Below are 27,352 nucleotides of genomic sequence, written 5' to 3' on the forward strand. Positions count from 1 at the left end.
ACCAGTTTGCCGCTGGCGTTTGACAATAGTAGGTGTGTTTTTAGCTTGGCCAACTAAAAAATTACGTGAAATGTAAAAGTGTTCCAATGCTATTTTACGTCATTTAGTTAAGATTTTAAAATACCAAAGGTAAGTTATCCCATTCAGTAATCAGGATTACATGTGATTTTTAAATAAGTTCAGTGGTTTTATTAATAATTGTTAGTTTTCTGAAAATGTCCGTTGGGGCACTTTTATACATATCAATGTGCCCTGTGTCTTAGTGTATCAAAGTGACCCGCTAATGTACAGTAGTGCCCCAATATACAAGTTTGCATCTCTAAACTGATTTCCTACTCATGAAATTTGAAAAAAACAAAACAAAACTGTTGTTTACTACATGGCCAAAGTCATTTCTAAATATAATATGACCGATTATCAAGTGTCATATCTCAGGGGAAAAACAGGATCTTGTATGTTTGTCTTCCCCATTGTAGAAGATAAGGCAAGCGTTGATTTCAAGGATGTTGTTTTGCAGTTGCCAAAACCAAGTTTCTCAAAGGGCACATCTCGAACATCATCTCTTTATACTATTTATTTTGACTTCAGTGGATTTAATGTGCAATAGAAGCTAAACATTAATTATCTTATTTTTTTCTAAGCATTTTGTTTAAATTACTATTTTTTGACTACCTAATGTGAGTTCTTATACTTTTTAAAGTTTTCCCAAAGTTTTTTTTTTAAATGGATAGGTGTTTGAGGAAAGATTAATATAATTTTTGATGTTTTCTTTAAAAAACCTGCCATAAAGTCTATGATATGTGTGAAACACTTAGTTTTGATACGTAATTTAGATTTTAAGTAACAAATTGTAAAGCTGATTATGATCTCTCACAATAAAAATTGTTTTTTGTAACTACATTTTTGTAAATAATTACCATTCTCATACAATTTACACTTTGTATCGAAGTGCCCCATCCACTGTATCAAAGTGCCCCTAGGTGGGGCAGAATGATACAAAATCCATTTTTTACTCAAGTCATTATATTCTCATTATCTTCTAACTTCAATGGTTCTTTTGATTGCTATTATAATATTGATTAGTTATGCCATGCATAAAGCAAAAATTTTTTATTATTTGACTCATTTTGGTACATAAAATATGAGATTGAATTTTTCTGCATCAATCTGCCCCACTTCCCCCTTATAGTAAAGAAAACTGTAACAAAATAAGATAATGAGAGAAACTAAATACAACAACACGAGGCAAGTCTGAGGCAAAAAACAAGAAGAGGCATTTGGTTTCTGTGGCACTTGTACAGAGCCCCCAATCATCTCATGGACTATTGACCCGTACACCACTAATCCGCTGCCACCAACCAGTCCTCCCCAGTAAATCACTTAGTCTCACTCAGGTTTTTAGTTTAACAAAGAAGAGTGTAGTTTATTGCTATTAAACTTTAACTGCATTCAAAACATTGTTACTCTTTACCTTCTTAGTCTTATTTTATCCAGTCTCTAACTCTTCTACCTCTCCTCACACAAGAACCAACTGCACTAACTGTCTCTCTAATCCCAACTGTCTGTCAACTGCTTTTCCAACTGCCTTTCCCAACCAATCAACCCACTAAAACCAACCAACTACCCACCTCCAAACCTCAGGCTAAGCCCTTTTATAAACAGGTAGGCTCCGCCTCCGGCTTTCCTATTGGTCTACACATTAACCCTTTCTCTCCCCCATACAGACATTTTCAAACGAACAGGCAAACGCCACATGCTCGCTTAACTGAATGTTTTTCTTACACAACCTTTTTCTAAATGGTCCCTCTTTCAGTATTCTACAGATAGGATGTCCTTCCATTTGTGTTCCATCCCATTATGATCACTTTAGGTCATGCTTATGTCATACAAGTTCCAAATTGATAATTCTCAGACACCAAGACTCACTAGGTGTGGAGATGAAATGCCGGACTGCAACAATGAACAAACTCAATGAAAAGGGAGAGGTGTTGTGAGACCTGGCTTCTGCCATCAACAGGGCCATGTTTGGGGAAGTGAGGCACAGGCAATGAACAAGAAACCACATTGCCTTGTTATTTAGGAAGCAGGCCTGCCCCAGAAGCTAGGCTTTACCTAATGACCTGGTTCGGCCTATTGTCAAAGAGGTTTCTTTGCTGGTCTGGCTGTTCCAATATATTTCCCTTCCTTGGCCAATGAATGAAGCTGGTTAAATCCCTGCCAAATATCCCTCAGGCTCAAATTTAGGAGCCAATACACTGTGGGCCAGAATTCTGATGGGCTTCTGGACAGATTGCCCTTCAGTCATGCCTAATGTGATCCAGAACAATCCGACGCTATCCGTGGGCTCAATCTCGGCAGTCTGCAGGCATCAGTAATGCCAGCTCACCTACCTTGGCACAAGTGCCCAGCACTACTGATTGGTTGTACATTACACACACACATCCAAAATGGACTGGCAGTAACCAGGACTAGCTAAAATGCCCCCTTAGGACAGAATTATAGCTATCTGGAAGTGCAGTCCCCAGATGATTCTTTCTCTTTCACAAGGTAAATGTCACACAAAAAGGCCTTTAAAAAAAGAAAGGAAAAGGGAAAAAAGGAGACTATGCCCTGGAGATTTATGAACAATGCAGAAGACCCAATACGCATTGTATGCTCTCATATTGAAGATAAGGGAGAAGGTGGGCATTGTGGAAGTTGCAAAGCTTTGGAGTGAGTGCAGGAACACACACTCATCCATGCATGTTCTTGCTGATCACACTTCAAAGAATCTAACAATAATGTCTGTGGAAGCGAGAGGGATTATCCTTCATACTTGAAAGTGACACATCTGGCTCGCTAGAAAATGGGAAGGGGGGGGATGAATTGACAGAAGTGAAAGGTAAAGTTCTGAGTCTAAATACACAATGCATCAGCCTGCAGCTTTTCTTGAAAAAAGACCCTGGGTAAGACATGAAAGGCACAGAGGAAAGAAGCTCTTTATTGGAATGAAAGGCAGTGTATATATACGTTTTAATGAAATTCAATTCTCTCTCTAATTGGGTCACATCAGTAAAAAAAATAAAATGCATGCAAATTTATAGGCTCACATTGAGTTTGGCAGTAATGAATGCCTAATAAATTGTTAGTCTAAAGCAATGAGTTTGGTATTTTTACTTTCTTAATCCTGTCATTACACAACATTACAGATGCCTTGCTGAGGGCTTGGAGAGATCATACACATTCATACACACAAAAATAGGTTGCAAAACTGAATATATTTGAACTACTCTAGATGAGGAGGATGAATGGGGGTTTGAGGAAACAGACTAACAAGAAAAACAGGAAACAGGATTAATGGTTGAGGAATTAAAGCTTGCAAATTACTGTTTTTAAAGCACGGGCTGAGGGGCATGGCTGGCTGGTTTCATCTCATTGTATCAAGATGAAAACATGATTCCAAGCGTTATACTAAAGTACATACAGGGGAAGTTACTCAAATTATTTTAAAATAGCAATTGCATTCCAGGTAGTCATACATAAGAGAAACTTCAGCTGTATAGCCCTGGTTCAAATATATAAGGAACAGGAAGCATTCCAAGATAATATACTCATATATATTTATTTTTTTTAAAAATAAAAAAATGAAATCCTGTGCTACTTTACAAACAACTAAACCACTTAATTTCAAAAGCTTTCATCTTATTCATGCATTTAAATAGAACCTAAATTGGCTCTGTAGCTCATCAATGCTGAGACATCAGGGTGTAAATTGATTCCATCTACATGGCACTTCTGGTACTTAAGCAAATCAAGAACAGGTAGTTCTGAGGGTTGCTCTGCACAGTATGAGGCACCCAGCCTGGCAATGGCAAAGTGAACATTTAACAGCAAGTTTCAGCTAATCCTGGCTCACTGATGAGTGAAAATGCCAAGGAGCGATGGGAATCTGTGGCCCTCCAGACATTCTTAGAGAGTACAACTCCCCTCATCTTTAACTATTGACCATTTTGGATGGGCCAATGGGAGCTGGAACAACATCTAGAGAGCCAAATGTTTCCTACTCCTCTCTTGGAGTAGGCTGATTGATGAGGATGGAGGCTGAAGTTTTCTCAATAGAAGAGATCTAGCTACTGCATTCCCACTATTCTGCATTTTGCATCTGTTGTAATTTCCATAGCCCCATACATATACAGTGGTACCTCGGGTTAAGTACTTAATTTGTTCCAGAGGTCCGTTCTTAACGTGAAACTGTTCTTAACCTGAAGCACCACTTTAGCTAATGGGGCCTCCCGCTGCCACCGCGCCGCCAGAGCATGATTTCTGTTCTCATCCTGAAGCAAAGTTCTTAACCTGAAGCACTATTTCTGGGTTAGCAGAAGCGTATGTAACCTGAAGTGTATGTAACCCAAGGTACCACTGTATAGCACATGGCAGTGATCTTGAAATCACCTTGGTACATTATGATTACTAATTCTGCAAAGGAAGTCACACAGCTGTACTATCACCCAGAGTGATGTTTCCCTTTGCAAGGGGCTTCACAAAACCTGATGGTCAGGTTTCGTAAATCTCTCTGTAGAGCACTGTACCTAAACGGAGCCTAAAGTCCATTTGGGTCAAGCCAGATTGAAATAGGTCCAGAAAAATTTACTGCTTCCAACAGAGCTGAAAGATAATGTGCCATAACTCACTCCCATCTGGAAATGAAATATTTGAGAGTGCCATCCTGTGATTTTTCAGCTTAGAAAATGACCATGAAGGAATTTTATTGTGTTTTAATATTTTAACTTTTGTATGTTTTAAAATATGGTTCTGAGATTTGCTTGATTTTCCTGTTTTATCTTTTATAAACTGGTTTGAGGGTTTTTCTTAAATCAAGAGGTGTATAAATGTTATGAAATGTAAGGGAGGGATTATTTTCCATACAGATCTCACAACACCTGCCTTTTCCAAGGGTTCAGGCACCTGCCATTCATTTAATAAGTGAACCACCCTGAGACCTGTGGGTATAGGGTGGTATACAAATATAATAATAATGATGATGATGATGATGATGATGATGATGATGATGATGATAGATTTTAATGAACACCCTTGTAACTGGTCAAGTTGGGCAAAAGTCATAAATATAAGTATTAAAACTTCACATTTATTTTCCATAGAGGTAAGTTTTCATTTCATGGGATAAACTGTTTCCTTATTTGTAACTCATTGGGATCAAGAAAAGGATTCCTCTGTAGAAAACCTTCCATTTCCTCTTAAGTTACAGCTCTCAGCTGTAGTAACATCCTCCAAGGGTACCCTCCCTTTAATGGGAAATCTGTGCCAATGTGAAGCTTATGTAAGCAACAGATGAAGATATTATTCATTGTAAGTATAAACCAAGATTTGCATTTGGGGGTTCTTTGACATCACTAAAAGCTGAAATAAAAATGGGTTGGCTGTTATGCACAGCAGAAGAGGAATCAACATAAAACTAAGGATAATATTGTCACTTTCAATGTCTGATTTTTTTTAATGCCAGTGAGCTAATTCTATTTTTTGGAACCTATAGTGCCTTTGTCTGTGTATCTATTGGCCAATTGACTTTTAGGAGAACTGAGGACTTTTAAAGTACTGAGAACTTCACTTTCTACATATACCTCCCAATCCTGAAAAGCTCTGGCTTGCATTCTAAGGCTAACCATTAACTTGGGAGTAAGCCCCAATGAACTCACAGGGTCTGACTTCTGTGTAGGCATGTTGATCATTGTGATTTAAGAGAATGTAATATTCTAGAGATGATGAAAAAAATTATCAGAGACCAAGGTCTTTCAAACTGTTTGTTAACAAAAACTCAAGATTCAAGTTCCACATTGAATATAGTAATCTCAGAGAATTGGCCTACAAGATTGGGGATGTCTTCCGTGGGTCACACACAAGTTTAATATCTGATAAAATGAAAAGAAAGGATCCTAGGCTAGGACCTTAGAATCCTAGATCTAGAATGTGTATACCCATAATAGAACTATATGTACAAAAAGAGGTTCAGGCTTATTCACACATTACACTGAACATGTGTTTGAGTAAAAGAGTGTACACTTGTTGATTTGTACTACCCATGTTTTGCAAATAGGTGCATGGACTGTACATCCATTGAATGCAATATGCATATTATTTGCAAGTGTGCAACCTAAATGTTTGTGTACACAGGTACACAGATTGCACAACCGTTGACTATAAAGTTGAATGCACACCTCCACTCTGATATTTCTGCTGCGGACCCCCACATGCCTGAGTTGGAAAGCAGGAGAAAACCGAAAATGATTTTTTTTCACCTTTGCTGAACTGTTTTGGGATTTGATTAATATTTACTGTTCTTATTTGCTTTTAAAATGGCTTTATTATTACAATTTTGTATTTACTTTAATGAAGAGCAGGTGAAAACTGCCTTTAAAAATTAAGGAAATAAATAAAGCCGGCTTTCTCATTGAGCCACTCATTCGAGCAACTGTGGTAGAACTTCAAGGACTCTTTGGCTGGAATTGTTCCAAATAATTCATGTGGCCAACCTTGGCAACATCCTCAAAGTGAATGGAGTGCCCAGCATCAAGTGACTGTGTGGTTATGGCGCTGTATCTATGAGGTCCTCCTGAAAAAATTGTTTATTATATCAGACATAGTTACCATGTGATTAATTTTGGTTTAATTCATTTTGTTACCCATCAAAACGTCCATCCATATTTCTTCAGCTGTGGTATAGATAAATATACATTAATTTCACTGCTCTGTTTTCTATTCCTTGATCTTATGCATGGATCATATAATTTTATTCATTGCCGTAAACAACCCTGTAGGAACAAAGAATATTAAAGGACATAAAATAAGGTCATTAACTACAGAGTATTACCTTGGCAGGTTACTCAGCTAATGACCAAATATGAAGCTGGAAGTTTCAGCAGGGTATTTTAATAAAAATATTCAGCTAACTGGCTGGCAAAACTATTTTGCACTGGCAAATAAAAAATGAGAAACATTCCACTCCTGAACCTCAGCATAATGCATTTGTGAACATGCCAAGTATTGGAACGGAAGGTTTGTGGGTCACTTCCTACATGTACTTCCAAAGGGTGCTCATCAATGGTTCCACTTCATCCTGGAGAAGAGTGACTAGTGGGGTGCCACAGGGTTCTGTCTTGGGCCCGGTCTTATTCAACATCTTTATCAACGACTTGGATGATGGACTCAAGGGCATCCTGATCAAATTTGCAGATGACACCAAACTGGGAGGGGTGGCTAACACCCCAGAGGACAGGATCACACTTCAAAACGACCTTGACAGATTAGAGAACTGGGCCAAAACAAACAAGATGAACTTTAACAGGGAGAAATGTAAAGTATTGCACTTGGGGGGGGGGGGAAATGAGAGGCACAAATACAAGATGGGTGACACCTGGCTTAAGAGCAGTACATGTGAAAAGGATCTAGGAGTCTTGGTTGACCACAAACTTGACATGAGCCAACAGTGTGACGCGGCAGCTAAAAAAGCCAATGCAATTCTGGGCTGCATCAATAGGAGTATAGCATCTAGATCAAGGGAAATAATAGTGCCACTGTATTCTGCTCTGGTCAGACCTCACCTGGAGTACTGTGTCCAGTTCTGGGCACCACAGTTCAAGAAGGACACTGACAAACTGGAACGTGTCCAGAGGAGGGCAACCAAAATGGTCAAAGGCCTGGAAACGATGCCTTATGAGGAACGGCTAAGGGAGCTGGGCATGTTTAGCCTGGAGAAGAGGAGGTTAAGGGGTGATATGATAGCCATGTTCAAATATATAAAAGGATGTTTTCTGCTGCTCCAGAGAAGCAGAAGGTTGTTTTCTGCTGCTCCAGAGAAGCAGACACGGAGCAATGGATCCAAACTACAAGAAAGAAGGTTCCACCTAAACATTAGGAAGAACTTCCTGACAGTAAGAGCTGTTCGACAGTGGAATTTCATAGAATCATAGAATCATAGAGTTGGAAGAGACCACAAGGGCCATCGAGTCCAACCCCCTGCCAAGCAGGAAACACCATCAGAGCACTCCTGACATCTGGTTGTCAAGCCTCTGCTTAAAGACCTCCAAAGAAGGAGACTCCACCACAGCAGCAAATTCCTTGGCAGCAAATTCCACTGTCACTGTCGAATTTGCTGCCAAGGAGTGTGGTGGAGTCTCCTTCCTTGGAGGACTTTATGCATCAATTTTAACTCACTGCTTTCCGTGGTGATATGAAATAATTCAAATATGAGCACATCGACAGATGCTACATTTATTTCACTTCAGTAGCCAGACCTTTACATTCATCTAGAACGCTATTATTAGAACTATTTTCTAGCAGAATATCAATAAAGTATATTTTCAGTTGTTGTAAAGGGGTGTTCCTAAGTCCAGAAGCAGCTTCAGAGTCTCCGCGTGATGTTTGATTGACCTGCAAAAAAGAAGAAGTAATATTGCTGTTGTGAGCAGCAGGCTAATCAGCATGTAAGCTGAACTTTCTGAATGATCTGCTTTCCTGTTAAATCATGTGGAACACAAGAATGGACTCGGTGATCCACAAATGCGATAACTGGAATTGATCTCATCCCCTGCAACTTTTGGCCATCCCACAAAAGTTTTGACCCATTCACTTTTAGTGGCTAAGTAGTAAAGTGACGGGACGCGGGTGGTGCTGTGGGTTAAACGGGGTGAGCTCCTGTTGTTCGGACCCTGCTCCTGCCAACCTAGCAGTTCGAAAGCACATCAAAGTGCAAGTAGATAAATAGCTACCGCTCCACTGGGAAGGTAAACAGCGTTTCCATGCGCTGCTCTGGTTCGCCAGAAGCGGCTTAGTCATGCTGGCCACATGACCCGGAAGCTATATGCCGGCTCCCTCGGCCAATAAAGAAAGATGAGAGCCGCAACCCCAGAGTCGGTAAAGACTGGACCTAATGGTCAAGGGTCCCTTTACCTTTACCTTTAGTAAAGTGGCTAGAGCAGACGTGGCCAAAATGGTGCCCTCCAGATGTTTTGGAACCACATCACCCCAACTATTGACCATGCTGACTGAGGCTGAGATGTGTTGGGGATCAATAACATCTTGAGGACCCTGAATAAGCTACCTGGACTACAGCATTGGGCAGAGTGGAGAGACCCAAGTTCAAATTCCTGCTAAGCCAATGGGCCAATCACTTTCTCTTTTAGCCTTAGCAAATTTCCAGGATTGCTGTGTAAGATTCACGTCCTTCTAGAATGTGGACCCTGAAAGGTTGCCTGAGAGGGTATGTGGCCCTCAGGTTAGAAAACTTCCCTCACTTCTGATCTAGCATTTACCACTTTGCTTCCTGGGGGAGGCTCACATTCTTTACCATGGATCGTGGATTTCCAAGAATGTATTGTAAGCAGGTGCTCGTGATGTCCCTTGCCTATATTGTCCAGTCAGGATAACAAATCTCTTGTCTTCCCTACCAGTCGGTTGCTTCTATTGTGAACATTTTGTTTTCCACAGTTTCTGGGCCCTCATTCTGTCCTACGGTGCTACTAGCAAAGGGCCTGGCTCTCTCACAAGGAGAATTTATTGTCACAATAAAAATAAAGCCCCTTTCTCCACCAACACTCGCAGCGCAGAAGACAGAGTGAATAAGCTTTGGGAATTTACAGTAGAATACCACTGGGTCATAGTACCAAACTGAAAAGTTGGCTCAGCAGACAGCTGTAGACGGTAATAAAGAAAAGGTTGCCTAAGGGAGAGAACAGAGCAGTTTGATTTGTTAGTGGAGAAATGTACATTATTCTGGAGTGTGACAGCCCAGACATTAGGCTGGGTTTGTATTTTGACCAGCCAGAGACTTTGTCAGGGCAGCTATTTTCATGCTCTTGTAAATTATTAGCTCAAACAGAGTGCTCAAGAAAATGCAAGTTTACTTATCACTTTGGGAAGTGTGCCATTTGGTACAAGACGGGTCATTTTGTTTTTTAATAGCATCGTTTGGAAACAACTGGCTTTCCCCCCCTTTGTGATTGGTCAACGGTCGAGAAAGACATTTCATGTAACAAGGGCAAGAGAAATATGGACACAAGCAAAATATGTTTGCCGTGTCCAGTGGGTTGTTGTTGTCCTTATGACTGTTGTAGCCCAGAGCCTCCGAAGGCTAGGACACTGATTCTGTTCCAGGTGAAGATGACACATCGGGCCTGAGGACTGACTGAGCTGCCTGCCTCCCTGCTACTTCATAATGAACCGGAAGGCTGGGGAAAACAAGGTTATTTTTTAAATTCTGTGAGTTGAAGGCAATCTCAGACTTTAAATACATTTCTTTGGGGGCAAGTATATCAAATTCAATTGGCTTGCAATTCGTAGCATTCTCTGAAGTTGGGTTTGGGTGACTGGATGGATGGATGAGGGTCTGTAATGGCTACTGCAGATGCGGGTGAAGCGAGTACCAATAAAATAATCTGAGAAGCAGACTGCTCATACTTCCTACCTCTTGGCATTTCAGGGAATGGGAATCAAAAACTGAGAAGAGATAGAAAGATAGATAGAAAGATATAGTAGTTCCATGTCACAATTATATATTCATTTTATTACATGAATATCCTGGGACTCAAGGCAGTGCACATGGTTCGCTTCCCTCAAACACCATCCCTGTGAGGTAGGTTAGACTGAGAGATGGTGGCTGGCTCAAGGTCATCCAGTGGACTTCATGGCTGAGTAGGGAATTGAATTAGTATCCTAAGGCAGTTCTCCACACTTGCATGCTACATTATACATTCTTAAAATTATGTATCACTTTGCTTCCTAAAAAGGCATTTAATGAGATGTACAATTAAGAAATAGAAAAGTTTCATACAAGTATATGGCAGCTTAAATAATGGTAGTAAAGGTAAAGGGACCCCTGACCATGAGGGCCAATCGCGGACAACACTGGGGTTGCAGCGCTCATCTTGCTTTATTGGCCGAGGGAGCCGGCGTACAGCTTCTGGGTCATGTGGCCAGCATGACTAAGCTGCTTCTGGCGAACCAGAGCAGCACACGGAAACACCGTTTACCTTCCCGCCAGAGCGGTACCTATTTATCTACTTGCACTTTCACGTGCTTTCGAACTGCTAGGTTGACAGGAGCAGGGACTGAGCAACGGGAGCTCACCCCATCGCGGGGATTCGAACCGCCGACCTTCTGATTGGCAAGCCCTAGGCTCTGTGGTTTAACCCACAGCGCCACCTGTGTCCCTTAAATAATGGCAGTAGTGATCTACAAAAAAAATAAAATGAAGGAGGCAATTTAAAAGTTTAACTTTTTAAATTAAAAAAAGTCTGAGAGAACAAATAAAAATTAATTCCATATCTGAAGTCCTACGTGGAAGTTACCTGGCATGCATTGCTGGGTTGCTTGATCCAGCTGCTATGGGCCCCACAAAGCTGAACATCACACACAAAGGAAACCTGAAGCAAGGCCTAATAATTCAATTGGAGAGTTATAATATTGCTTCTGCATTAATGGTAGTGTGGTGAAAAGTATTGGGGTAAGTACTGTAGGTAGATGCTGCATAAAGTCAGATGGGGAAACAGGAATCGTCTGGTTGAGGTATCCTGTAGATCAGGGTAGAGAAGTTTTTTTTGGCCTAACAGGCCAGATCCATATTGGTTGCCAGACCCATGGACCAGGTCTGATGGGTAAGAGGGACAACCCACCTGTCATTCATGGAACTTAATTATGACATCATTCAGCTTATGAGCAGTGACTTCAACCCTGCTTTCTGGAGGGTTTAGCTGTATGATTCAGTTCCCCACAGGGAACTTAGCTGCATAACTGACACAGTCACCTCTCAACCCCCCACACCACCCCTACCTGAGGACATCACACACAAGTTGCTTACAGAAGTTTCATAGGTCATCCATTGAAATATATGTGTTATGTACTGAAGTTCTCACCCTGGGCCAGCAGGGGGATACTGTAGATAGTTATGCAAATAAGGGATCGAAAGTGGCATTCAGTGATTGGATAGTTTTAGAAGATTGTTACAGTTACATTGTACTGGAGCTCTATATAAGCAGGCTGACTGAGCTCTTCAGTTCAGATCTGTTCTGGCCTGTGAATAAACAAGAGCTGTTTGAAGAATCGCTGTGTCGTCTGATATGTTCACCCACAACTTAACAATAAGCTTGCTAATATATACAAATAATTTAATTTATCATGCACAACCTGCTAAACGGAAAGGTAAAGGTTTCCTAATTTCATTTCTAGGCTCTTGAACACAATTCAGAGAATTGAGTCGATGGGAAAAACTGCAGCTCAGTATCATAGTAGCAGGCATCACTATTAAGGGGGGGGGGGAGAGTTGCATAGTGGGAGGCATCTGTGAGGTGAAATAAGTTTATGAGAGAAATAAAAGAATAGGATTATGAGAAGAACAAAAGGTCTGGGGAAAGGGATGGTGTGAGCACTATTGGAAAAGGAAATGAAAAAGACAAAGAGGGAGAGGGAGAGAGGTATAGAGTGAGATCAAACAGCTCAGATCTTCCCAAGAAGCTTCAAGTGTTTGAAGTCCACAAAGATAACACACCTTGTCCAATCCTCTTCAAAGATCAGATTTCAGGGAGCGAAAGGAAGAGGAGAAGAAAGAAAAGGAGGGAAAGGGATGGGCTATGGTGGTATTGCCTCAGAAATGCAAAAAGGAAATCACAGAGACGGAGAAGCATTTTGTCCTGACAAAGTGAAGTAACTGTGAAGAGTATAGAAAAGTCAAACAGTCACCCTTCATGGGATTCTGAGATTTAGAGGCAGGGAGGTGGTTTGTTTTGATGAAAACAGAAGGCTCCATACATCAAGTTAATCATGAGCAGAAAATGTAAGGAGGGCACATCAGAAAAGCAGTGCCCATTTATTCTCCCATTCTCTTTTCGAACAGCACAGCCAAATCTGTGCCAGATCTGTTTTAGAGGCTGCTTTTCAATGGATGCTACCTTTCAGGAATTAGTTAAATGTGCCTGTGTGTTTAACATGACCCTGATGGTTTCTTTTTCTCATTTTTCAGAGAAAAGGTCCTCCGGGATGGACTGATTTATAACACAGAAGTGGTGGGTGTACAAATGACTGAACCTTTGCTGAGCCTGCTGTTTCTCCGCCGTGGACTGTCCCCTCGCCCTGACACCACTTTCCTTCACTGTGGGGTTCCAAACATACGTTTGTAAGAATAAACTCACAATTAGAGCACCAGAGGTCGGGGGAGGAGAAGCAGCTGGGAAATCAATTTGTTGTGAAGTGACTTTTCTCTCTTCTTCTCTTTCTTTCTTTCTTTCTTTCTTAAATCCATTGGGCTGATACTAGGGATGAGTAGGAATGGAATGGTCTCATTTTCCCAATCTTCAATTCAGTTCCCCACATTTCCGCAGCAATCTGCAATCCCTCCCTCCCGGAGAATTCTAAAGCATTTTAGTATGAATTCCCCTAATAAGCTCATTTTTGTATGTAGTTTTGACTAGCACACACATTTGTGCAACCCTTTATCCTACTATAACACATTTTTGTGTTAATTTCATAAATATATTGATTTTTAGGCACACTTTCCCCTCCACTTCACTGGAGAACCACATCACAAAATTGGATAAGTGTGAATTTTGGAGGATGCCTGTGTTCTCGTTTTGTTTCTGAAAGTGTGAGTTTGATAGATTCAGCTTTAACTGTGAACTGGATCAAATTTCTCCTCCATGGTGCATCCATTGCCTCACTTTTGCTTTTGTATAACAGTTTTGAGGGGAATCATATATGATTTTTTTTTTTTTGTATTTGGGCTTTAATACTCTTGAAATGTTAATGTTTTGTTTTCTTTGTTTAGCATTTGTATTGTTCATATATTTGTATTTGTGCATCAGTTCTTTGTGAGCTGCCTCAGGTACCTTTTTTAGCCAAAAGGCGGCATGTAAACAAACCGTAATATAAACACTTGGCAGAGTGGGCAGAAAAAATCCATTGTTTGGCTCTACCTTTGTTTTTACAAAGACTTAGGCATATGAAGATGCTTGAATATCTTGAAAGTTCTAGAACTGGCATGAAGGTATTTATTCACTGCTTCTTAGACCACATATAAGTCCTCTAGGGAGCAGCAACTTCTGGCACAACAAACAAGTTTATTTTATGGCTTGCGGGCAATAGGGCACCAGCAATAGCATGTTGCATTTGAACATGACAATTGCACGTGGCAACCTGAAGCCCATTCTCCCCATCATCCATGAAGATCATCCTATGTCCTTGGACAAATTGCTTTCTCCCTGCCTGTACCTGTGAAGATGAATGTGACAAGAACCGTAAAGCATTTTTAAAAAATGGTTTCTCTTACCAATCCCTTCTATTTTCCCTTTCAAATCGAGCACAGCCTCATTCACATCCAGTCACCAGGAATGCTACAAAATTTGTATGCAACAGAAAGGCCTCCAAAATAGATAGACACATAAAGCATATAGCTATAGAGCAATGAGGAACATAAAATATGTGCCTTTCCCACCTCAAATGGACCCATATTGAAGAGATCTAGATGAATGAGGCTTTATTGTGTTCAAGGTGACATAACACAGAGAGTTGCCTCTATGCATGCTTCTTAAAACAGGTCTGAACAAACTATCTGCAATCCACCCAGTGCTGCTACTTGGTCATCTCAGCCATATTCAGATTTACAGAAATAAATTGAATGAAATCCATGCTTAGAGGGCTGCCACAGTGTGATTTGAGCTTCGTTATTAGTGATCATGCCCAAGCCAGTTCCAGAGAAGTGCACTGCTCATCTCCCTACAGCTTATATCTATAAATATACTGTATAAAGCAAGCATAGTGAACTTGTAGCCCACCAGATGTTGTTACACACTACAAAACCCATCATCCTTGACCGCTGCATGTGTTGACTGGGGCTAATGGGAGTTTAAGTCCAACCTCTGTTCCCCTGATGTTTCCTGCCTGTTCCCCATCTCTGATGTAGAGCATGATCCTTCCTGTACTTTCTAAAAAGTGCACCATGAAAACAAGACACAGCCAAATGGGAGATGAAATACTCTTTGTCATCACCATCATAAACTTTATTGCAGTAGCCAAAGGCCATGGCGTCAAATTACTCTTCATTGCTGTGAGTGAAATTCCTATCAACATTTCGGTCCTGGAAACCACAGATCCTCCAAGTATCCCTATTTTCCAGGGACATCCCTGATTTAGAGAAGCTGTCCTGGTTTCTGATTTGATCCCAGAATGTCCCACTTTTCCTTAGGATGTCCCTATTTTCATTGGAGCAGTTTTGGAGGATATGGAGTTATCTGACCCACCATGCCATCTGAAGGCAATCCTGTATAGGATTTTTTTTAATGTTTAATGTTTTATTATGTTTTTATATATGTTGGAAGCTGCCCAGAGTGGCTGGGGCAACCCAGTAAGATGTGTGGGGTATAAATAGTAAAATTATCGTTATGGAATGTGGTGTTCCTATTTTCATCGGAGAAACGTTGGAAGGTATGCTACCACAATCAGTGTTATTAATGACCTCAGGCCCTACAATCAGCAGGAGAAACCCTATTGGTAGTGTCACCACTGAGCACTGGCTACTTGTTGCTAACCCATGACAGGGCCTTCTTGGTGGCAGTGTCCCTTTTGTGGAAAGGTAAAGTGCATCTGTCTCCCTTATTATTAACTTTCAGGATGAACTTAATAACATTCTCGTTTATCTAGGCATCTGGTAGCTAGCAGATACTGATCCTTACAACTACAGTGGTACCTCGGGTTAAGAACTTAATTGGTTCTGGAGGTCCGTTCTTAACCTGAAACTGTTCTTAACCTGAGGTACCACTTTAGCTAATATGGCCTCCTCACTGCCGCTCAATTTCTGTTCTCATCCTGAAGCAAAGTTCTTAACCCGAGGTACTATTTCTGGGTTAGCAGAGTCTGTAACCTGAAGCATCTGTAACCTGAGGTACCACTGTGTTTTAAAATGTTTTTAGATGTTTTTAATATGTTTTTATTTCTTAATTCCATTGCTTTACTATTTTAGTGTTTGTTGCCCTGGGATCCTTTGGGAGAAAGGATGGGATGGAAATTTAGCTAACCAACTATTTAGCCACTAAGGACTTTTAGCTGCACAAGGGAATGTCCCTCCCTCTCCTTTCCCTGTGAGCCCCCCTGCTCCCACCTCCTACATCTGCTCTGGGATTTCCCCAAAATCTTCTGGAGCAGATTTCAGAAAGGAACAAGGGCAAATGGGGGCAGGAGAGGAAGTTCCATCGCACAAGCGGAAATTCTTGTGCTAGTGGATCTATTTAGTTGGATACTACCATTAATAATACAAATAAATACATTTGACAATGCCAGAACCTCCCACTCTAATTGTCCTTTGAAAGTACTGTGTTTAATTATAGTAATTTAGAGGTCATAGGTGGAGTCTAACACTAGTACAACGGAGATCAGTCTTTAATGTTTACATGCATTTTCTCCACATTGAACAGGCTCTCCAAATTCCTTGTGAATACCCGCAAAATCCCAGGAGTTTTCGTTCAGGGATAGTCACAGCGAACTGACTGAAAGTAATTGACATGACCCATATTCCCTGATGAGCTAGTCAGAGACGGAGAATGGAGAAGGTGTTGTTATGGCTCCTTAAATCTAACCAGAGAGCCTGTAAGGATAGCATGAACATTTAACCAAGGACAGCATAAGTGAAATTACTGCCGTACATGTCTATAAAATAATGTATGGGTGTATTTTAATATGTGTTTCTATTGGATTCATTTGTTCCGGCTTTGTTTATTTTCTTGATGCTCTTGAGTGGAGCAATAAAAAAGATGAAAGGCAATATGAGCCTGGAGAGAAGGAGGTAGAATAATAAAGCTGCAGTTATTAATGATCTGTCCTGCTTGGTGCAATAAGACCCTGACAGCTGTCAGGTTTCAGACACATCAGACCTCTTGTGAAATGTAGTGAGAATATCACAGGGCTGTTATAATTCTTGGGCAGTTGCAGAGGTCCAACCTTGGAAGTCTGACAAGCCCTGTGGAATTATGAATTGTTTAATAATATGACAGAGGACTTTTATTTGACAAAGGAGAAGGGAATTGGCTGTGGGATATGTGTCCTTCCAGTCCACTTGATGTTGCAGCATTTCACCGTTTGCACCATTTGCAGTCAGCCACAGGGCCTAGGCTTGATTAGAGTTGCCAGTGAAATTTCACACAAAGCCAGGTGTGAAGTGAGCTTGTGGGTGCCGCTTGGGGCAGAAACACCTGAGGAATTTCACAATAAGTCAAAATAAGACCAAGAAAACCACCTCAAGTTTGGGGATTCACATGCCTTTAGCTGTTCAGCAGATTCTTCTTCTTTTAATTAGGTGACAAGCGGAGGAGCATCAGGCTGGTTTCTAGATGTTTCACTATCCCTCATCAGTATTTCTCAATCCAGCAAGTTGTCAGGCAGGAGCAACAAGATGAGGACAGAGCCTGGAAGATGCCCAGGGAAAACCTCAGCCTGAGCAGGAAGCGATGATAGAACTTCCTATTTGAGAGAGTCAATGCTTCTGGAAAGAATGACAGTTATACATGTCATTCCAATACATATCATCTCAAAAGAGCCTTCTTCAAGTGTGTGTCTGACCAGCTTATTTATATGCTGCTCAAAAATTGGCTCTGTCCTGTAAGATCTTAAAAACAGGTGGTTTTTGAGCAGTTTGTAAAGAAACAAGACCCTGAAGAAGGCTCATTCAAGACTAAATGTATTGGGTTTATGTGTTAATAAGCTACAATCTCTGAAAAACATTTCTTGCTCTTTTTGTTTACCTCATTGGATGCTTCCTGGCTTTTGTAGGTTTCCTTGGGGACAGTCAGTGGGCAGCCTGAGTGGGTGCAGCCATTGCAGTACCTGGGAGCCCTTGGTTAGCCAGAGAAATAGACCAGCCTGTAGCCCTAGACAGGCCAGCTTGTGCACAGAACCATAGGTATCCAGTTCCTCCATGAATTGGCCTAATTCTCTATGCCATCTAAGACGGTGACCATAACCACTGTTTGTGAACCATGGCAGTGAACCTTATAAATTCACAATGCAGTATGTAAATTAACAATGCCTTGTCTGAGGAAGATGTTTCTTCTGTCAGATAGAAAGTGCTAAGGCTGGAGATAAACCTCTGCTTGCTCGTTGATGATAAGCGACACTATTGAGGAATACTGCTCTTCCCCCAAAAATATTTGCTGAACTGTGTCCCTAGTCCCTGCCATCATTTTGCCACCCACTAATCTGGACATTTTGGGAGGTCGTAATTGCTCAGACCTCAGAGGCTCACAGCACCTCAAACACAAACTATTTACAGGGATGCAATTTACACATTAAAAGGGGCACACCAAAGTTACATTCACCTTAACCCTCAATTGCCCTCATTAATAAGGGACATCCCATGTTTGGGCACAGTGCTCTCAGCACAGCACCAAAAAACGCACAAGATTGGGGAGCCCAAAACACACATTTTTGGGTTCCATGCTCTCATGCATCTCATGTAACTTGCGCAGGCGTGCACCTGGGAAGACGCAGGTCCCAGTTTTCAGCCTCAACATGTTGGAAGGTATACATTCACACCAGATATTTAAAACACTATGATACCATTTTAAACAGTCATGGCTTCCCCCGAAAAATTCTGGGAGCTGCAGTTTGCTAAAGGTGCTGAGAGATGTCAGGAAGCCCCCTTTCCCCTCACAGCTACGATTCTCAGAGGTCTCTGTGAAGAGGGATAGATGGTTAAACCACTTTGAGAATTTTAGCTCTGCAAGAGAAATAGGGACTCTACTAACAACTCTCAGGACTTTTAACAAACGGGAGCTCCCAGTATTCTTTTAGGCGAGCCATGACTCTTTAGAGTGGCATCATAGCACTTAAAATGCATGGTGTTAATGTGACCCTTCTTTAAACACTTGGGGTTTCACGTATCAGAATTCAGCACTCTATAAACACTGAACAATAGCTTGCATTTGCTGTTGTTGTGTTTGTGTGTAGAAATGAGGTCTATTAGAATAATGAAAGTCCTTGAAACCACGGCAAATTTCTTGAAATAGCCATTTTGCGACTGTTGTTGAATCCCTCCCCTCCCTCCCAACACATTGTGCATGTGAGTGGCGATTGATCTTTCTTCATCTCATTCTTCTTCGCTGGACATGCATGACAAAAGACCATTTCAGCCCTTGAATTGCAAACTCAGAGGCCTCAATCGCCTCCCTTTACTCAGGCACTTAAAGGCAACAGACACAGCTTTGAATAGAAATCACTAGTGTTGGAATGCAGAGAAGCAACGATTCTGCACATTTAATAAGAGAAGCCGTAACTTCTCTCAGCTCCGATATACCTCGTTTGTTTGTGGTTTTATCTTTTCTGGCACTCTGGTCCACAATTCCATTTTCCATTGACCTTCAGCACTTCTAGCGTCTGTCAACCTGCTTCTGCTGACACCAGCAACAGCTACTACCGTTCTGTTATGCATAACAAGGAGCTTTCACATCTGAGTTGATTGTTATGATTACAGGCAATCTGCTGTTCCATGGGTCTCCAGCAACCATATAATATGGGAATGCGGGCATTTTAACAGCATTTATGTAAATATAGTACATAGAGACAACAACAGTATTTACACAAGATTCAGCCCATAGCTTTGCCTTTGCCTTTAGTAAATATCTAAAGCCCCATACCTATGCTCTGGACATATCAGTGTCCTCTCCAATTTCAAAATAGGGAAGATGGATTGAGGGCTGTAAAACGGATTACATCTGAGCATCACTTCCCAAGTCTGAGGGAGAACCAAGTCCCTTTCGACGTAGACCAGTGTTCTTTGACCTTGGGTCTTCTGATATTGTTGGACTACAACTCCTATCCTCCCTGACCTTAGTTGTCTAAGTTGGCAGAGGATGATGGGATGGGTTTTGTAGTCCAACAACATATGGAAGAACAGTGATGTAGACCACGGATAGCCAATCTGGTACCCCTCTCCAGAAACTTTTGGGCTGCTACTTGCTTCAGCTGCAACCAGCATGGCCAATGGTCAGAGATTGTAAGAGTTCTATTCCCACAGCATCTGAACACCACCATGTTGGTAATGTATTGCTCTTCTTCCCACTGTCCCACTCAGATAGGATTCCTGCTCCATGTTTGCAATCATGGGATTATTTTCTATCACATGACAGTGTATGTTTTCATTCCACAGAGTGGGAAGTGACAGAGACAGGATGTTTTGGTATTACTGTGTTCCGTGAAGTGGGACTATTGTCCTTTGTTCTTACTCTTTGCTGTCTGATGAGAAAGAGGAAGGAGCTGAGTCAGAATGCTCAGAGTGTATTATATGTAAATAAAAGTAGATTAGCCAAAATGCTGTGCTGCTGAGCTTGTTACGCAGGATCCTTAAGCATGCTAATGCCTATTGGTATCAGTCGCTGTGATGTTCAGGCTGGAGAAAGCTTTTAAAGCTCCCAACTGACCAGGAGGGAGAGAGCATGCCAGTCGGGCATGTGTCTCTGCTAGGGTCCTACACGCGAGTAGGACAACCCTAACACTTGCCTCAGCTGCAACCAGCTGCAATGCTCAGAGACTGTAAGAGTTCTATTCCCACAGCATCTGAACGGCACCATGTTGGTGATGTATTGCTCTTCTTCCACTGCCCCACTCAGATATGCTCAGCACAGCTGGAAAATGAGAATGTGTAAATCCTCCTCAGGCATTTCAGGATCATGCTGCTGGCTGTGCCCTGTTGTGTCCCTGTCCCTTTGTGTTGGGAAAGGACCTTCTGCAGAGGGATATTTCTCTACTAAATTAAAGATCAGGATTCTAAATCCTAGGGATCTCCATGGCACAGTCAACTACTGCAGAAAGCTGGGTTGGAAGTGCCTCCAGACCCCCACTTGGATCTTCCTTTGCAGTGTGGCTTGAACAAAAGTCATGCTACAAAGGAAATATGGGTCACCTGGTGTCATAGTGACTTCAGGTGATTGGCTGGTGAGTAGCCCCACCCACCTGTCTGTAGTCAGGCCCCGGTCGCTGACTGAAAATGAATCTATATTCCTACTTTAGATAAACCCACATATTACAGAAACACCTTACATCTCTAGTAACTCTTCCTCCAAAGGAAGCCAAATCCAGAAACATTGCTTCGGAACCTTTCTTTTTGCTCAGGGAAGTTGTGAGGCTTTAATAACAATATAAACATGTCGCCACAGTGAAAGTTATACGTCACTGAAGAACACATTAAATGTTTAATGTTCCCCCATCTTTTTACTAGAAGAGTATTAGATAAAGAAATGTCTACTTTAAATATTTATGACTTTAAGATCATTATTGTTTATGTGTGCAATCGGAATTGATCAGTTCTGTCTCTGCGAGATACCAGAAGATCCAAGAAGGGTTATTGATGTGTTGACTTGCCTTGTATAGATGAAGAATAAGTTAGTTATGGTTCATGTACACAGGAGAGTCAAAATAAATCTGCATTGTAAAAAAAGGAGGCAAGCTGACAAGCTTGTTGTTTTTCTTCAAAAACAAAAAGCCCTCAAACACACATAAAATCAACACCGTTCAAATACAAACCACATGAAGAATAAATATCAAGAAGCACCAGAGGAAGTGTGTGGAATACAAGTTAAAGGTGATGAGAGCTCCAGTTGATGGAGTTTTTGAGGATACATAGCAAATAAAACAGTCCTATGATAAATTAAAGAGCTAAGCCCAGGCTCAGTGCACACATAATGAATTTATACTTCCAATAGATAAATAATCATTTAGAGAGCACTGTTAATATACACCACAGCTTTCTTTCAGTCTGAAAACAAATGTGTAAGATAAGTTCCTTTTTACGGATAGGCAGATCTTACAGAGGGCAAGTACTAGGAATTTCTCCACATTAGACTGCAGGTAACTAAATATATGCTTCATCATTTTGAACGTAATGGCCTTGAGCTCCTGCATGTAGACCTTTCAAAGCAATTGTATAAAGCTGCAAAATCATGTACAGCACTTTATTGGAAATCTCCCATGTAGACTTCTGAGCAAAAGTGGATTGTAAGCAGGGCTTTATTTCTAGGAATAAAGGAGCCAGTATGCACCATGCCCCCTGCATCCAACCACCACCATCCCACTGTCATTTGCCTGCTCACACCCCTTCCCCACTACCATACGGCCACAGCTTGCCTGCACACCCACTCGCTCCTGCCCCCTCACACCATTCCGTCACCTCCTCCTCTGCTGCTTCCCACAGCAGTAGCCACGGCCTCCCGGACACTCTTTCACAAGACACTTTTACAACTGGCAACGTGCCTTCCAGAAACTTGCCAGGTGATTGTAAAAGGGTCACACCAAAGCTCCTCCGTTTCTGGCGCAACCTTTTTATGATCGTCAGGCCAACTTGGGTGCCAACTTGAATAAAATATTGTGGAGGCCCAAGTAAGCCCCGCCACACATGGTGCAGTGCACACACACCATTTGAATGGGAATGTCCATCAACTTTGGGGGAACGCTGGCCCCCTGAAATATTTTATTGTGGGGGCCAAAGCCCCCATGGCCCCTAGGAGTTGGCTCCTATGTCAGGCACATTCCTGAAGGCACTTTGCCAATCGTAAAAGGGTCACGTGAATTTGTAATGCTGGGGGAGGCGGGTGGAGATGTGGTGGTACGGCATACTAGCACACACCGCCTCAAAAAAAGCACTGATTGCAAGTCTGGTACAGTAGGCAGCATCCTCAGGCCGGGATGGATGAAATAAGAATGTGGGTTGAAACAGGCCACATCTTTGTTGACGAAGGTGAAGTAAGCAGGGTTCACGTGGTGTTGGGGTAAGAATCTGTTGGCCAATAGGACTTTCCATCTGAAGCTAAATATACCATCCCTGATAATCCACTGGGGAATCCCAGGGGAGTTAACAAGCATAATCAGGAACCAGGAGTACGGTGGCCATTTTGGGTGCTGTGATCTTACATGATTTTGTGCCGTGATCTCACCCCGAAATAAACACTTGGGGGGAGCATGATCTTGCACAGTGCCCCAAAACACAAATTTTGGAGTGCCATGAGAACACATGCCCATCTTTTGGGTTCTATGATCTCTCATGGCTCACGTGGGAGAATGGACGGGCAGGTGTGTGTCCTGGTTTTGGGACGCCGCAAGTTTGTAACAGGAGCTGGTGCTCCTCCTCAAGTCCCCTGGGCAGTCCACTCATGATTAGATGCTGCCCAGTGCCATTTCCGCCCAAGTTCTGACAATTAAAGATTTGCTTATGTGCCTAGCAATAACCTGCTATCAAGGATAGGGAGGTGTCAGGGAACTGCCATCGCAGTCAGGAGTGGTGGAAGGGCTCCCGAGCGATGCCGGAGAAGGTCCCAGCAGGAAAAGAGGGGACTCAGTGACCGGGGAAGGAAATCAGCGTTACACCAGGGAGAAAGGTGGGCAGAGGCGGGTTTCGGAGGGATGGCTCCAGGACTCTTCGCCAGAGACCAGCGGGGAGAGCATTGGTCCTCCACTGCCCACACCCACCCTGCGCAGAAGACTTCCGCGCAGGGAGGCTAGGCGGAGACTATCCTTCAAGGAACTTTTATGTTGGAAGAAGTTCAGGAAACGCCCACTGACGGATTCTGCCAGTGACTGAGACAGACGCGGAATCAGGACTGTCCAGCCAGGGAAAGGTTTATCCAGGCAACCTCACCGAGAGTGGCGGCAACTTACGCACGAGCAACCCCCAATTCCCATTACAGGAGGAGTACAGGTGAACAGCACTTGGAGAGCCACAGTTTCTGCATCTGAGGTATGAACAGACCCAAGCCAGTACCTACTATTTCAAAGAATAATTTGTAATTCCAGTTGGTAATTTTGGAAATCCTTTATTTGGCACTTTCTTGATTGCCTGATTGATATTCGATCTCAACCACCTCTTCATTGTTCAGAAACCACCAATATGAAAATATGAACAGACCCTCCATTTCTGCATGGGTATAGCTAGACAAAAGCAACCGTCTTAATTAATCAAATTAAATCAGCAAGACACTTCTGATTATCCTCTTTTAGTCCAAACTAGCTTCTATAATGACAACTGATGCAAAAATAATTAAACCAAGACAGAGTTGAGTGGGGAAGGGTGGAAGAATATATTTAGGGTTTGAAGAGAGGTAATTAGTTTTGGCAGGTTATTTATGTATGTTTATGTATGTAAATTGAAAAATTAGCTGTTCTAAGCAGAAGCAGCACATTCCAGTGTTTGCTTTGCTGCATGGGCACAGGGGTGGGGGTGGGGGGAAAGGAGAGAAGAGAAGAGAAGTTGGGCAACAGCAAAAACTTCCACTAGTGTTCACACTGGGAAGGATGGAGTTGAATAAGACTTTTTTCTGTGTTCTTAATCCCTATCCTGAAATTGTCATTCCTCTTTAGTGTGATTTCCCTGGGAATGACCCAGACTATTGGCCCTCACTCATGTGGTTGGGCAAGTTAAAAGTTACCCCACTCACACGCAAATTGGCAAGTGGATGGCTGATGGTTAAGGAAAATAAGTTTAAAAACAACAAAAAGCTATTGTAATATAAGGTGAAGGTTAAAAGGTAAAGGACCCCTGAATGGTTAAGTCCAGTCAAAGGTGAATATGGGGTTGTGGTGCTCATCTCACTTTCAGGCCAAGGGAACCGGCGTTTGTCTACAGACAGCTTTTTGGGTCATGTGGCTAGCATGACTAAACTGCTACTGGCACAACGGAACACCATGATGGAAGGCAGAGCGCACAGAAACGCCATTTACGTTTACCTTCCCACCGCAGTGGTACCTATTTATCTCCTTGCACTGGTGTGCTTTTGAACTGCTAGGTTGGCAGGAGCTGGGACAGAGCAATGGGAGCTCACCCCATCACGGGGATTCAAACCGCCGACCTTCTGATTGGCAAGCCCATGAGGCTCAGTGGTTTAGTATAAGGTTAATTATAAGGAATGGAATGTGAATAAGAAATAATGTGGCAACAAGAAAAACATTTGGACTCATCAAGAATGGAGTGCGGGAAACCTATTTTTTTTGGGAGGGGATGTGTTAAATTTGCTTTAACGTGGCTGATTTAGTAATAATTTGGAAAATCAGTAAAAATGATTTGGGGAGCCACTCACAGAAAAGCAGCTCCCAAACAGCGAATGTAATTTTGAAAAGGCCACTAATGTGTGCTCACATGCAATGCTCAAAGGGTATACAGTCTGTGTAGTTGTGTATACAAATAGTTGAGTGCCATAAGTCAACAAGTGTGCACTCATTCACATTTGTACATATGTAGAATGCCTTCTGCCTGCGTTCATTGTAATGTGTGAACAAACCTTAAGTCTAGTCTTAAAGGACAAAACTCAGAGAAGTAAGAACTGCCTGTATAATTAGAATCCATAGAAACATGATCAGGGACAACTGGAATGATCCCATTTCAAGCTTCCACACATTTACGTAACATGTGAATCAGTTAACAGTCATTCATCTCTAAGCTAGACCAAATGAAGTCAGTTTCACCTTTCTGATTTTAGTGGGAAGATTCTGTTTCTGCCCCCACTTCAACCAGAGGTGATTTTTTTCAATCCACTCCTGCCCCATGTGAGTTAAACATTGTCCCTGGGTTCACGTGAAGACTTGTTGTGGAAACTGTGTGCCTCCCAGTCCTCTCTGCTGAATATAAAATCCTCGAGTGGAACTAATGTGACAGCAAAATGAATTTCATTTAAATGCACAGTACATTCATTGGCTTGCTTGGGTCAAGGCTTTAGCGGGGGGGGGGGGCTGTCTTGCAGGCTGTTGTTTTTTTATCCTCTCCTGAGTGCCAAGATACCTCACCTGCCTTCTTGGGTTGGAGGCAGGGCTTTAGCTGTCTTCTACAGAAGAAGCATGATGGTTTCTCAGACAGAATTAAATGGAGGTCATGGACTAAGGCTTAGGAAAATCCTCATCATTCTGAGTGCAAAGTGGAATGAATACTAATCATGTCAACCTATGTAAGTTGGAGTCCAGCATTATTTTTGCAGCTCTGCTAGTGGATCACTAATGGTCAAAAACAGGGCACCCAAAATTTTATTTTTACCTATCTTTCAAGGAGGATTAATGAGGCCTTAAGAGAGCAGGAACATAAATGCCAATAATCAGTAGATCTACTTGCAGGGAAAGCTACAAACCTATTGTGATGAAATGTTAATCTGCACAAATCACCCGCAACTGAATTAGAGGATGACGCTACACATTGAGTCAGTTTGGATTATCTTTCCTGGCTTCATAAACCATGGTCAGGCTTTCATGCTCCTCCTTCCCCCCTCCCTTGCCAGTCAAAGGCTTTGGCAGAGCACCTCCTCCTTGAACACCAGCTGTTCACTCCCATTTATTTGTGCCTTTGCTCATTCATGGGAGTGAGCATGAGATGTGCCTTTGAAAACCAACAGAAATCCTTTGTTCTGCTCACACTAGTACAGTGTTTCCCAACCACGGCTCTCATTCCCTGCCAAAGCTCACCCAGCCAAGCCGCGCTCTCCTTCCTGCCTCGCTTTGCTGCCTCCTCCCCCCCCCACCCCCAAAGCTTGGAGGTTCCCCGGCAAGGGGGAGGGAAAAAAATTGAAACTTACACTTTCGTGCGTCCCTCCAGGCGTGACGCTGCGCGCTGACGTCACGGGGCTGTAATGGTGGTGTGCCTCGAGATTTTTTTCATCAAACAAGTGTGCCTTTGCCCAAAAAAGGTTGGGAAACACTGCACTAGTATATACAAGTTCAAAGAACTCTTGAGTTAGATGTGGCGCTAAAGGAAACCTGATCAATTTCAGTGGTTAACAATTATTAGCAAGCGTTGGGGACAAGATTCTCATCAGGACCACGGAGCACAATGAAAGAGGTATTCTCACTGGGACTGTAGCTGGGAAATGATAGGTTAACAGCCCCTCCCTGCAAGCTGCAGTTCTGATGAAAATCCAGCACCTTATCACTTGCTAATAATTATTTTTAAAAGCCAATGCACTCCCTAATTACCGTATTGGCCTGAATATAAGCCACACTTTTCCCCAAAAAAATTGGGCCGTGAAAAGTTAAAGTGTGGCTTACATTCGTGACCTTACGGTTCCCCCCCCCCCCGGAAGCAGCCCAGGGGTCTGCCCGCCACTCCCAAGCCTCTCCTGGCGCCACCTTGGGGAGGGAGTGCTGGGATTGCTTTGAGGTGTTAGTGCTTGGAGGAGGGAGCACAGAACGCTCAAAACCGAGCACCGGCACCTGCTTGGGGAGTGGGGCACCGAGCGCCGACTGCCCCCCACCCCCCGTTCAGAGCAGTAATGCCGGGAGGCAGGCCACACCTGCAAATAAGCCTTGAGTTTTAAAGGTGTGGCTTCTCGTTTGCCCCTTAGCTTAGGGGAAATGGGTC

The 27,352-nt window shown here is 42.4% G+C and overlaps 1 long non-coding RNA gene across 2 annotated transcripts; it reads left to right on the forward strand.

The window, feature by feature from the left end:
* Nucleotides 1-1,443: 1,443 nt before the first annotated feature.
* LOC308576048 lies at nucleotides 1,444-16,666 on the forward strand. Of its 2 annotated transcripts, none has more exons than XR_014003015.1 (3): nucleotides 1,444-1,662; nucleotides 13,010-13,162; nucleotides 16,452-16,666. It is a non-coding gene; the product is annotated as an uncharacterized lncRNA (long non-coding RNA). The 2 variants fall into 2 exon arrangements; XR_014003016.1 differs by lacking the exon at nucleotides 1,444-1,662 and adding an exon at nucleotides 12,132-12,192.
* The last annotated feature ends 10,686 nt before the right edge of the window (nucleotides 16,667-27,352 follow it).

This window comes from Podarcis bocagei (assembly GCF_964188305.1).
Source record: "Podarcis bocagei genome assembly, chromosome: 1".
Lineage (NCBI taxonomy): Eukaryota > Metazoa > Chordata > Lepidosauria > Squamata > Lacertidae > Podarcis > Podarcis bocagei.